Genomic DNA, 13,328 nt, shown 5'->3' on the forward strand with positions numbered 1-13,328 from the left:
AATGTGAATAAAAATTATGCAATAAGGCCTACAGCCATTACAAAACAGGTTTAGGGTTCAGCCTTACATGTACTAGAGTTCCATCTGATTAGGCATACCTAGAGCAAACAAGAACACGGTTCTCAGGAAAGAATGTGGCTTAAATGCTAGATAACTAACAGACTCTGAACCTATGCCATCATGATTAATATTACTTTAAGTTTCCAAACCTCATACTTACATTAGCTCAAGACCACAATCCCAAAACAAGGAGAAGCAGCGATCAGCCCGCCCTTCTCACCTGACTCCACCCAAACCTACCTGCCAATATATCAGAGGGCAGAATATCTGATTTCAAAATGCGCGAAAGCCAGAAAATCTCGAGCGAGTTGAATTGCAGGCAATAATTTAGAAAGGTAGGAAAACCTGTATCATTATTAGGGAAGGGTTACATATTCTAAATGAGAGTTACAAGGCTTTGTTTTCCCTTCCATTTGGGGAGGCACTCCATCTGCCTGATAGGCTGAGGCAAAACCTGAGCATATCAAATTATGTAGCTTGGAATTTACTCTGCCACAATAGATAGCAGAGGTGCTTGGGTTCACAGTTTGGTCTACATTTCTTCCCCAAACAGTGCCTTGCTTTGATTTGGTTTTTCAAAGCTTCAAAGTACTTCCCTTTTCGCAAGGAAAACAAATGGATATATCTTTTGGCAGAGCTGAACATCTGCAGATACGGTAGAAATTTGCTATTTCATTTACAAAATGTGCCAAGTGCAAAAAAAAAGGTGTATGAATTAAATCCTAAATCTATATTTTTTGTAGGCTGGATTTCCTGAGCCGCGTCCTCTTAGCCTTCTAAGGAGGATGGAGGGAACAAACATTTATAAACTGGATGCCTACCTTAAATTGGTATAGAAGTGTCACTATTTAATAGGAAAATCTTTTTATCTGGTTTCTCTTCAGATTGTATAAATCTTTTGCCTTTTTATCTGTCTGTTACACAGCAGCTAAGATCAAGCAGACAGAAAGAAACTCTCTTCTCTTTCAGTTCTAGAAAACCACCAAATCAGCTCTGGAATGATTAGGAAAACAGAAAAATTAAATCCTGGGTTTTCCCAAAAGTTCTGCCCCAAAGGCATACTATTCTTCCTACCCCTGCTATACAACATTATATAGTAAACTTCTGTTTTCTCCCCATTTTGGAACTTGGCAAAGATCGTACTCAGATGACTGCATCCAGTTTTAGTTGCCACACTATAAAAAAGATGTTGAGACTCTAGAAAAAGTGCAAAGAGCCACCAAGATGATTAGGGGACTGGAGGCTAAAACATATGAAGAACGGTTACAGGAACTGGGCGTGGCAAGTTCTCCAGTGAAGAGAAGGACCAGGGGAGACATGACACCAGTGCCCCAATATTTGAGGGGCTGCCACAGAGAAGAGGGGGTCAAGCTATTCTCCAAAGCACCCAAAAGCCAGACAAGGAATAATGGATGGAAACTAATCAAGGAGAGATTCCACTTAAAAATAAGGAGGAATTTTCTGACAGTGAGAACAATCAACCAATGGGACAGAAGTTGCCTTCAGAAGTCATGGAAGCTTCATCACTGGAGGCTTTCAAGAAGAGACTGGACTGTCATTTGTGAGAGATGGTGTGTAGCGTTTCCTGCTTGGGGGGAGGGGGGGTTGGACTAGATAACCTACAGTACAAGGTCCCTTCAAACTTTGTTAAACTGTTAAATCTGACTTTTCACAAGGTCACAACATCCAATTTCAATGCTGAAACATTTTACACACCTTTCCTCTAAAACCTGCAAGTGGTCTTGCTATTCATTGTATTCACTCAGTACATAGCCACAGCAGTTCAATTCTTATTTGGGATGTTTATACACACACACACACACACACACACACACACACACACACACACACACTAAGAAGTTACACAGAAGTGACATTTGCCACTGAAAATCATGACGACTTCATTAAAATCCACCAGAAGAAATCACATTTCATTCTGTGCAAATGTTTCGACAATATTTTTTAACTAAAAAATATTCTGTGCGAGAGTTTTGGGGGTGGGGTAGGGGCAATAGTCAAGCCAGAATATTGCTGACTAAAAGGGCGCTCAAATGAGAAGTCTGTGGCATTAACATATTCCAGGAAGAAAATTACAGTAAGAAAATAAAAAGGGATTGAAAACCAGATCTCATCTCTTGGCAGTTACTCCAAATCTTCCAGCAGATCCAGAGCCGCTAAGATTTAAAGGTCACTGGAGCTATTATGGAAAGTTCTATGGTACTTAACAAACAACTCCTTTGTTACCTTTTTTTCAATGGAACAAAGATGCATCCATTACAATAATTAAGTGCTACATCCAAAACTTGTATATGCATCATTTAGCAATAACACCCTAGAATCTCCTTTGTGATATTTAGTCATCAGTTATAAATCTCTCATAGCTTACATATAGATAAGCAGATGAACCTAGGGTTGGTCCATACTTCAAAAACAAACCATATTTTCTTTCAGATCATTTACTCTTTTTTTCATGTATTACATTCCACTCTTTAAATTTGTGAGTGATGCAAGCAGCATTGGTTTACTAGGAAAAGCTGTATCATCCTGGACATATTTAGTTTCAACTTCTACTCTCAAAATGACATTATAATATACAGCATTGCCCACCAGGACAACTAGACACAGAGACAGTTTTTTTTTCTAAATGCAGTCACTCTGCTAAACAACTATTCTATTTACTAAGACTATATTACTAATATTCTTCCTATTACCTATCTCCTCCCACTTATGACTATAACCTTGTTGCTTTTATCTTTATGGTTTATATTGTTTTATTTAGTTTCCTCGTATGATTTGATTGCTTATTTAGTGTATGACTTTTTTTAATGTATCTTATGATTCTTGATGAATGTATTTTTCATGTACACTGAAAGCTTATGCACAAAGACAAATTGCTTATGTGTCCAATCACACGGCCAATAAAAAATTCTATTCTATTAAAAGCAAGAACACCACCAAATCAATTGTATACACACTGACAAATATTTGTAGATGCTAATTAAATTTATCTACCTGAAAGATAACAATAAAGTCTTTTTTAAGTAGATATATACCACTACATGAGAGTCAGATTGGTATAATGGAAAAATTGCTGGTTTATGAGCAGAAAGACCCAGATTCTAATCCTCCCTTAGGCAGTGAAGATGGCTGAGTAATTTTGAACTAATCACATTCTCCCAGCTCTAACCTGGAAAGCTGAAAAATCTCTACCAATCCATACTGGACCATCATGGTACATTTAGTCCATTAGCTTCAATGACAAGGCCTTCATCCTGCAGTGGATTGATTTGTGCTATTAAAAATAATACTTCTGTATGGCATGAACTGGACAGTAGAAAAAAAATTCTTTATAGTTCTGAAATGAATAAATTAATCTGCAAATTCCATCCCTCAAAATGAAGATGTTATGGTGACTTTCAAAGAAGGATGGTGTAAAGATTCAGTTCAGAAGTATTCAATCAAATCTTAAATTGATTACATTTTTTAAATTAAATTTGATTTGCTACATCAAACCAACAAATTGGTTGGAATTTGTACACCCTTCTTCAAATTCATTTTCAGGATTACCACCAAACAGAATGTTTTCATCTTCCCATTTGTTGCAAATTTGAGGTCATGGGGATTCTGCCAACATTTAACATGACAGTCATCCTTTTAAAAAGTCAATTCAGGATGGCCTCTAGCCTACAGAAGAATAATATGAAAAAAGATGGTAGCCATACAGACAACAACAAGCCACATACATGTTATTTATTGCAAACCTAGGTGACAATATTTATAAAGCATGGAAAACATTTTCCAACAGCAGGGAATTATTACTCATATATTTCAAAGATGCTTATCAACAGAGCAGAGAAATGTGTGATTACTAATTGGATATGTGTGCTGAATCATTTTTCTTGATATAACTGTCAACCGAGATAGCTGTACAATGAGTCAAAATGCATGTGTAAAGCAATGGTAATGAAAGGAAGGGAGGGAATGCCACCGCTTCAATATATATGAGAAATTATCTCAACAACATATGAACAATCCTCTTAATTTTGATTTAAGTACATACCCAGAAATAAGCTGAGAATTTTAAGATGGCAAAATGCACCCAGTAACTCTGGTTTGGCTTATTTGTGGATGGGTTTACACACACACACACACACACACACACACACACAGTAATCTGGTAATCCTTTTTTTTAAAGTACTCATATTTACTGCATATATTCACATCTGCATATAAGCCCATCTGCAGATAAGCATACCATAATTTCTAAAGAAAATAACATGAAAAATGCAGGTTGGCTTATCCACAAGTGGAACATTTTTCATGAAACCTTTGTTAAAACTTAAGAGTCAGTTTATCTACCATATTGATGGGCTTTTACATAATAATGCAGTATATAAAATCATTGCCACTAATACTACACACAATATTTTGCCATTTCATAAGTACTTACCTTTACATTGCAGTAATAGGACTGATGATTTGGAAGTTATGCATTCTGAATTGGTGACTCTCTGATTTAGTGTTTGGCTGTATTCAATTTTACCAAAGTAAAAAAGTGTATTTTGCAAGGTAAATTCTAATACATAGCTACAAGTGATTCACAGATGCAGTTTATGAAGCATTTTGTTCTTCAGCTTTAATGGAAATGTTTACTACATCGTATTAGCGTGAGTGAAATTGTCTTAATGCTTTGAACAAATTTTTAAAATAGCATAAAATATTACTGGAAGTTAGGAAATAAAGTTATTTAATAACTAAACATGAAGTAGAGCTGTTGAGAATCAGGCCGCATACAAACCTAATTATTATTCCAGAAAACCGTCAGACCATAATTCTATCAGGCTTTGGATCATCATTACTGATTAGCCCTTCTAAGTTTCAGGGAACAAACACCATTTGAAGAGCAAAGAACATACATTTCCTTTTAGCCTCCCTTAAAACAGCATTCTGCACCGATTTATTTTTATTTTTAAGGCTATCTTTATATTATTTTAGTTATTCTCAGTCCTTAGTTTTCTGTTATGCCTTTCCTCCATGAATAACAACACTATATACCGTGTTTCCCCGAAAATAAGACAGGGTCTTATTTTCTTTTTACACACAAAATATCACTTGGGCCTTATTATCAGGGGAGGGCTCATTGTTTTGGGGTTGCCAGGCAGCTGCTCTCTTGCAAGTGGGTTCCCAAAGAGCCAAGCACAGCCTCAAGAGCGAACGGCTGTATTGCGCTGTCACAGCAGCGCAACACAGCAGCCATGAAGCAACCACACTCAGGAGCAGCCACCCGGCAAACCTCCTTTCCAGTCGGACACAGCCCCATTCACTGATCTAGGGATATTGCCAAGCCGAGAGAGCACCTGTTCGCCGCCGCCCAGCTCTTGCGGTTTGGCACCTTCGAAATGCCAGTCGAAGGCGCTCTGCATGGCTGGAGAGAGGGGTTGTGCGAGCGGCTGTTCTGCTCCCGCTCGCGCACCTCCCAGCCTCACGATGCCTGGCACAGCTGTCCCCGCAGAGCCAGAACAACTCCACTGCCGCCGCCATCCCTGCATGGCTTTTTCAGCAGCTTGCCGCCTTCGGGATACCCTAGATTGGTGAGCGGCGCTGTGCCCAGCTGAAGGGGGGGTGCTGGGCGGCTGCTCTCTTGCGGGCGGGCTTCCAAAGAGCTGGGCATAGTACATTTGCCCCCCCTTCCCGCAGCTTGGGACCTTCGGGATACTGCTAGGTTGGTGAGTGGCACTCTGCCTGGCTGAAGGTGGGGAGTTGTTATTTGCGGGGGAGGGCTTATATTTTTGCCCACCAGAAAAATATGGCAAGGCCTTAGTTTCAAGACAGGTCGTATTTTCAGGGAAACATGGTAACGATTTACAAAAATTGCCATGTTTGGCTTCTTGGTTGGGCTAAGAGGGAATTATTGGTCCAAAATCATCCGGTACAGATAGTTTTCCTTAACTAGCTACTTAACTTATGATGGCACTGAATGTGTGGTACTTACAACCAGTCTTCAGAGTTCTGGCTGCTGCAGCATACCCACTCATGTGGTCCTTGCTGGCTTCCATCGAACGAAGTCCATGATGAAGCTGGCAGGAGGATGCAAATGGTCGCCACCTTTTTTTCATGCTCAACAACGTGCAGCGATTCACTTAACGGTGGCAACTGGATCCATCAGAATTGATGCACAATCACTTGACATCCCACTATAGCTGCGTTGCTTAGTTACAGCAATTCCTGTCCCAATTACCCATCATAAACCAAGGATTACCTGTAATCTTCCATGGTCAAAATATGACCTTGATACTGGGGCTTTGTAGCTAGTTTAATTGCTAGCAGAAAGTTATTTCAGCTATAAATGATTTAGATGGTTAGCATTCCTTGCCAAAGCTGACCTGTGCTCTTGGTAACAGACTCAACTGAGAACCTTGATTACAATAGTTTATCTTCTCAATTCCTAGATGAAGGGAGACCACTTTTTTTAAAATTAAAGTGGTGTCCCTGTATCTAGGGCTTGTGTGTGTGTGAGCGAATGCCTTCAGATCAGTGTTACCTCCTGTAGACTGCCTGGGGAAACTCCTGCACTTTTCTTGGCTACATTATTCAGTAGTAGTTTGGGATGACAAATAATGACCGGCCCACCAAGGTCACAAGCCGACTTCACGCCTAAGGCAGGACTAGAATGCAGTGTCTCCTAGTTTCTAGACTGGTGCCTTCACCACTAGACCTAACTGGCTGCCTGTTAGGATTTATCCTTTGTTTACTTACAATCATCCACCCCTATATCATTTCAAGAAACCAAGAGTTACCAGCATGTCAGATCCCTGGTGGACAGTTCCCTGTATCTGCCCTCATGTGCAAAATTTAATGTTTTAATGTATATCTTTTGAATCAAAACGGATGCACCTTCCCTGGTAATGAACTTGGAGTAGCAATGGAAATAGTGAAAACACCCCTTTTTTCCAATCTCAGTGATTCCAACAAAATATGCAGAGTTCTCAATGGGATCTTTGTTTATCTTCCGGAAAAGGGCATTGGAGCAGTCAAGACTTTTTCCATGCTGCACCGTGGCCCAAGGCCAGCATAAGATAAGGCTACAAAATCTGCTTCCTCTAAACTTGGCTGCAGCCAATTAGCTAGCCAACACCCTCTTTATTTTCTTGCCCAAGAAAGGGGCATTTGAGACTGGTTGCTAGTTGGCACAAAAGCTTGTGAGTCTGCCTCGAGGGAAAAATCTATGAAAGGTATGAGACTGCGGGCAACAATTATTCCCCATTTACCTCCAAGACTACAGAGGCCTAACAAAACATGTGCTAGGGGATCTACTCACTGTTTCGACACATTTTGTGTAAGAGAAAATGTGGAACAAACAGGATTATGATATAAAATATTTGTGACAACACCACTCTTGTGCGTGGCTAATGTGCCATCGACATACAACTTCAGATCCGGTTTCCAGCAGCAAAGGAGACAAAGATGCTACAAACCATTGTGAGAATCGTCCCTCTCTCTTCCCCTTTCCCAAATGATTCACCTGGGAAGAGTAAAGCAAGCAAAATACCTTCATATCTTCCTCTTGCAGGGATCACTATGATCAAGATCGTGCTTTGTGCAAAGCCATAGTTTACCTGGCTTGCTATAATGTAAAAACCACAACTGGGCTAGGTTAGCATATTATGCTATGACTCAAATCGTAATTTACGAACCACAGTATTGTGGTTCGTGACATGCTGAGACAAAGCCAAACAGATCACATTATTGCTTACAATTAGGCTCACATTCTGTCAAGCAGAGAAAGTTTGTGTATCCTTTAGAACTATCTGTGATCCTGAAGTAACTATGACCTACAAAGTGACTTGAGCTTCATCTAAATCCACCTACAGCAACCTCTGCAAGCAGAAGGTGTGTTTCTTCTTCCCAAATGAGTCAGCCTTGTTTCAAAAGGTTGCATATGTATAAATATATCAAGGAACTTATCCCATGCTGCAAGCAGCTTCAATCATAATTTTACTTCTTAGCAAAGCATTATAATATTTTTTTAAAAAAATAAAGACTTACAGTCCTTTAATTCCATCCTTCCGAGGTTGGTAAAATGAGGACCCATATTGTTGGGTGCTAACTCTGTAAACTGTTTAGAGAGTGCTGTAAAGCACTATGAGGCGGTATATAAGTCTAAGTGCTATTGCTATTGAAGGTCATATCGACTGACCAGAAATCTTCCAAACAGAAATCCAGATCATCCCTTTTTTGCTTTTTCACAATCAATGAAAATGGCACAGTTCATTCACATAAATGATCTGCAGCACTGAAGTATTAGCAAATAAAATATATTGCCTATCAACATAATTGCTTTGATAAAAAAAGAATTGCATGAAGGAAGGGTTTAGCCATAAAACTGCAGTAAACTATTATATCTCTGCAAATACAGACCCAGTTAAAGAGTCTCCCAATTAAAATGTGGTTGCCTAAACCATCAATGGTATTATTAGTGATAGTCCTAATGAGGCTGTATTTGTAAATGTATTTGAACATGTACAAATATATACAGAATGGGGTTTTAAGGTAGATATTCCTGTCCATTCAAAATTCTCAACTTTGAATGATGTTATTTCCAGATGGTAACAAGATGCCCAAACATACAAGAATTCCATTTATGCTCTATATATTTAGTTCAAAATCTATTTGAATGCATCCTTTCACAATCTTTTAGCTGTTATTTATCAGGAACATGAAAAGCTTCCCTTTTACAAACCACTACACAATACTAGCGTACTTTCTATAGATTGTAACTATACACATCTTATTGTCATCATCATTCAATGTATTTATTTCATGTGATGCTAAGAGGATTAAATGAGCAACAAAGTACTTAAAAACCTTGTTTCACTCTCTTCCCCCAACAACAAAAAGAAAGCAACAAAAGTTTCAAATGGAACCCTGTACATTAAACATTTTTAGAAAACAACAAAAAATAAAGCAATGGAAACATTCTATTTATCCATCAACAAAACAGACTATTTGCAATGCTTACACTGGAAGCCTGAGAACTTTTTTTATGCAAAGCTTCTTGAACAGAAAAGATTAAAAAGCATCGTTCAAGACACTGCATTCATTGCACATAATTAGAATGAACAGCAGATTCAGGAAATGGCACAGGTTCTTTGTTAGCCTCTGTTCATTGCAGCACTCATGAAGGACACAATTGCTTATGAAGGAATTTCTCCCTATCACGATAGAAGCCACAATTATGTTTTATGGCTGCACTAGCACATTCTAGAATACCTTTCTCTTTCAATCATTCAGCACTTGCCTGCAGAGTCTTACATCAACTTTCTTAAGCGGCACTTCTTAAGAATCTCTTAGAATTATTACCGCATAGTACTGAGTAGATGTCCTTTGATTGTAAAGCAATGTCCTTATTTTAGGGCCTGAAGAACTCCAAGGATCATAAAGCCACTCATGACTATTCCAACAAGACTTTCAAGTGTCACTGCCTTAGCAGTGACATCATTCTCCACCCACCCACCCCCAGAGAAATAGATTCCCCAAAAAAACAGGGAAGTTACTTTCACCTAAAGGTATACAACCAATCTCCTTGTGCTTTCCCAAGCCCCAAACTTCTGTGGAACCTAGCTGAATAAGAATTAACCCCTGGCCATACCTTCACAAGGTGACATTCTTATCTGTCTCATCATGACACCTTCTGGAAAAATATCTTTTGCTGGACCAGATTTTTGCATTTAGACCTTAGGGAAAGTCGTCAGAGACATCTTTCCTTCAAAGAAGGGGGGGGGGGGAAACAACCACCAATGTGAAAGAGAAAGAATGGAGAAAGGGTCCAAGCATGCAACTTCAATATAATTAATGTTAAGGTTCTAAAGAGGTAAGTCAGAAAACTATGACGTTGGATTAGACCAGATGATCATCTAGTTTAATTGCTGCTAGTGTGGGAAATCAACTATTGGGTCATTTTTAATCAATGGATTTCCAGCATCTATGTTTAAAAGCTGGATTATAGAATGGTTGAAATCTAAATGTCATGGAACTTGAGGAAACGTGCAGCCAAATCCTAACTGAACACAATTTAGCAAAAGGGAGATATTTGAATAGCTGTACTCCCAAGGCAGCCTTTAAAACTGCAATATCGGATTCAAACTTAACTGAAAGTAATCCTCGTCACCAGACAAGATTGCCCAGCTCCATGGAAGTCTTTTATTTTCCACACAATCACAGAAACATTCAATAAACCAACATGTTTATTAAACCTTGTGTGGTATCTGGAAGTCTCTCTTAAGGTTTTATGTGCCAAAGCTCATTCAAGGGAAAGTCACAAAGGACTCAGATCCTGAAAGAGCCCTTCAAAACCATAAGTCCTTGGCCTCTCACAGAACAAGGCGAGCATTACTATGCAACACGGCTCTGAGCCATGGTTTTCATGCACGCAATTCCGTCACGACAACAGCCCATGTGTCCGATGAAGTAGAGTGTCATCTGCAAGAAACCTACGTCATGATAAATCCCTGAGGTGCCGCATGAGCCTTTTGTTATTTCCGTGGTCCAAGCTGTAGGCAACCATCTCCCCCATCACCCAGGTAGCAGCATCCCAGCCAAAGCCTTGCCTGCTTGATTAAAGAAACTCGCCATGCATCGCAACCCCTGACTCAAGGAAAACCCTGCAGAGAGATCAGCCAGCCTACCTTTGCAAAAAGGTTGTTACTGAGCAGTACCACCCCCATCTTATAAAGGGGGGGGGGTAGGGGACAACCTCAAAGGGGAAAGAATAAAGAGTATCCCATAGATCCTATTCAATCCTGGGCACCCTAAGAGGGAAAGCAATCCCACTGCAGTTTTTGAGCCCAAGGCCCAGCTTCAACCTTCTCTTCCCCCCTCCTCCCAACCTGGCATTTCTAAGCTGCAGATCTGTGCACGGTGGTGTGGGGTCCCCTGGGGATCCCCGAGACCCTCCACAAAGTCAAAGAAACGTTGGCAAAATATCAAGCCACAACACCCAGCTTCATGCTCCAATAAGGCTCCCACCATCCCTGATGAGAGGCAACCCACCTCGACCCAAAAGCGCTTTCAGGGGGGCTGGGGGGCGTCTCCATGGCTCATTGTCAAGGATGGGGAAAGGGTCTCTCAGATGAAAAGCTCTGGAAAAGGCAGCTGCGGATCAAGAAATGTAGCCCCTGCCTCCCCCTCTTTCTCCCACCCCCCAGCCATGCACAAATACACACATACACACACACACACACAATGGCTGGGTGAAAAGCATGCTTTTAACCAGCTGCCTTGCAGGAACCCCCCCCCCCCGCCTGACAAGACCCAACCGTTAAGGAATCGGTTTGGGGGTCTCTCTCTCTCCTCCTCCCCCCGCAACGCCAGCCCACCCCCCTCTCTAGAAAGTCCTAAAGCATTTTTTTAAAAAGGGGGGGAGGTGAAGAAGAGCCAGACTTGGGGGTCCTGCTAAGGCTCGAGCGGTCCCGGGGATTTGCGGGGGGGAGGTGTTTTCCCACGGGGCCACTCCTCCCCCGCCCATCCTCCCCTACAGCCCCCCCCAAAAGGGGGGGTGAAGCCAAGCCAGGCTTGGGAGGGCATGCTAAAGCTCGAGGGAGGGGGTCAGAGATTTGGGGGTGTTTTCCCACGGGCAGCCACCCTCTCCCGGACTACAATGCCCATCCTCCCCTACAGTCTCCCCACCACCACCACCAGCAGCCAGCCAGCCAGCCCGACCTTCAGGGGAGAGAGCAGCGGGGCTGCCGCATGGAAACGGGCACCGAGGTGCGCCCCCTGGCCGCTTACCTCCGCCGGGGTCGAGGGACGCTGCTCCCCTGCCTCCGCCGCCACCGCCGCTCCGGGGCCGCTTCACCCGCGCCGCCTCCTCGCCGGGGCCGCCTCCAGGCAGCGCGCGGCGGCGGGGCGCATCCCGGCTCGGGGCTCCGAGGCGAAGGGAAGGCAGGGGCGCCCGACCGAGACAAGCCGCAGGGGAAGGCCGAGAAGGAGGAGGAGGAGGAAGGAAGCAAACGGCCAGGGATCTTCGCCGGCCAGAAGCCCTCAGCGCCGCGGGGCCCGTCCGCCACCTTCGCCTCAGAGGAGGAGAAGGAGCCGCAACGAGGCAACGGTGGCGGGCGATGGCCAAAGCGCAGGCGCGCGCAGGCCACGCCCCCTCTCGCGGCGGCGGCGGGCTGAGGGGGCCAGGGGGAGGCGGGGCCGCGCGCTTCCGGAGCCCCGCCCCCTCACGTTCCAACGCGCGGCGCTGCTTCGGGTGGGGGGGGGGGCTCGGAGAATTGGGGGGGAGAGGAAGGGAGGAGCAGGTAGAGGGGGAAAGAGGGGAGAGGAAGAAAAGGGAGGGCAGGAGGGAGAGGGATAAAAGGGAGGGGGAGGGATAAAGGAGGGAATGAAGGAAGGGGAGAGGGAGAAAAGGGGAGGAGGGGTGAGAGGATAGGGAGGGAAAAGCAGAGGGGGAGGGGAGAGAGGGGAGGGAAGGGAGAGGAAGAAAAGGGAGGGCAGGGATGAGAGGGGGAGGGGAGAGTGATGGGGGAGAGGGAGAAAGGAGGAAGGACAGGGGTAAGAGAGGGAAGGGGAGAGGGAGAGAAGAAGAGGGAAGGTGGAGAAAAGGGACGGAGGGGGTGAGGGAGGGAAGGGGAGACAGAGAAAAGGGAGGGAGGGGAAGAGAGAAATTGTACATAGGCTCACCTGTTTTGGCTCTCTGTCCTCCAGTTGCCTTCATGCTTTGGTGAGTGCAAAAGGAGCGTGGCTGGTTTTCTTCCACCTCCTTGCAACAACGTTCCTACAAGGGAGGCAGATTAGTGGAACGAAGCAACAGATGCATAGACTTTCCACTGCATCCATGGGGAAGCCCGTTGACATTCTCTCCACTTTCCTCCGCAACCCACCTCCGGCTTTTCTGCAGCTAGCCCTCGACTTACAACACTTCATTTAGTGACCATTTCAAGCCACAACCCAACTGAAAAAAAGCAACTTATGACCGTTTTTCACACTTACAACCCATACAGCATACCCACAGTTGTGTGATCACAATTCAGAGGCCTGGTAATTGACTCGTGACCGCTCCAAATACCTGCATTTGGGACTTTCCAGGGCAGGCTCGCAGGGAAAGGGGCTGGCCACCCGTCGACCCGACTCCCGTGGTCCTCGATTGTGGTTAATTGCTTGGAAAGGGAGTTCAGACGCCAACCCGCAACTCACTGAAGCATCAGCGGGGGACTGGAAAGCATCATGGCTGGGTTTGTCTTGCACATTAAGGCCAAATGTGGCTGGT

The 13,328-nt window shown here is 43.4% G+C and overlaps 1 protein-coding gene across 1 annotated transcript in view; it reads right to left on the reverse strand.

Annotated features, from left to right (window-relative positions):
• ARHGAP32 (Rho GTPase activating protein 32) overlaps window positions 1–12,166 on the reverse strand; it is a 169,323-nt gene extending 157,157 nt beyond the window's left edge. The window contains 1 exon segment of the mRNA XM_032229513.1: window positions 11,849–12,166. The gene's annotated coding sequence lies outside the window, so the exon portion shown is untranslated.
• Between the last annotated feature and the right edge of the window lie 1,162 nt (window positions 12,167–13,328).

This window comes from Thamnophis elegans, chromosome 13 (assembly GCF_009769535.1).
Source record: "Thamnophis elegans isolate rThaEle1 chromosome 13, rThaEle1.pri, whole genome shotgun sequence".
Classification (NCBI taxonomy): Eukaryota; Metazoa; Chordata; class Lepidosauria; order Squamata; family Colubridae; genus Thamnophis; species Thamnophis elegans.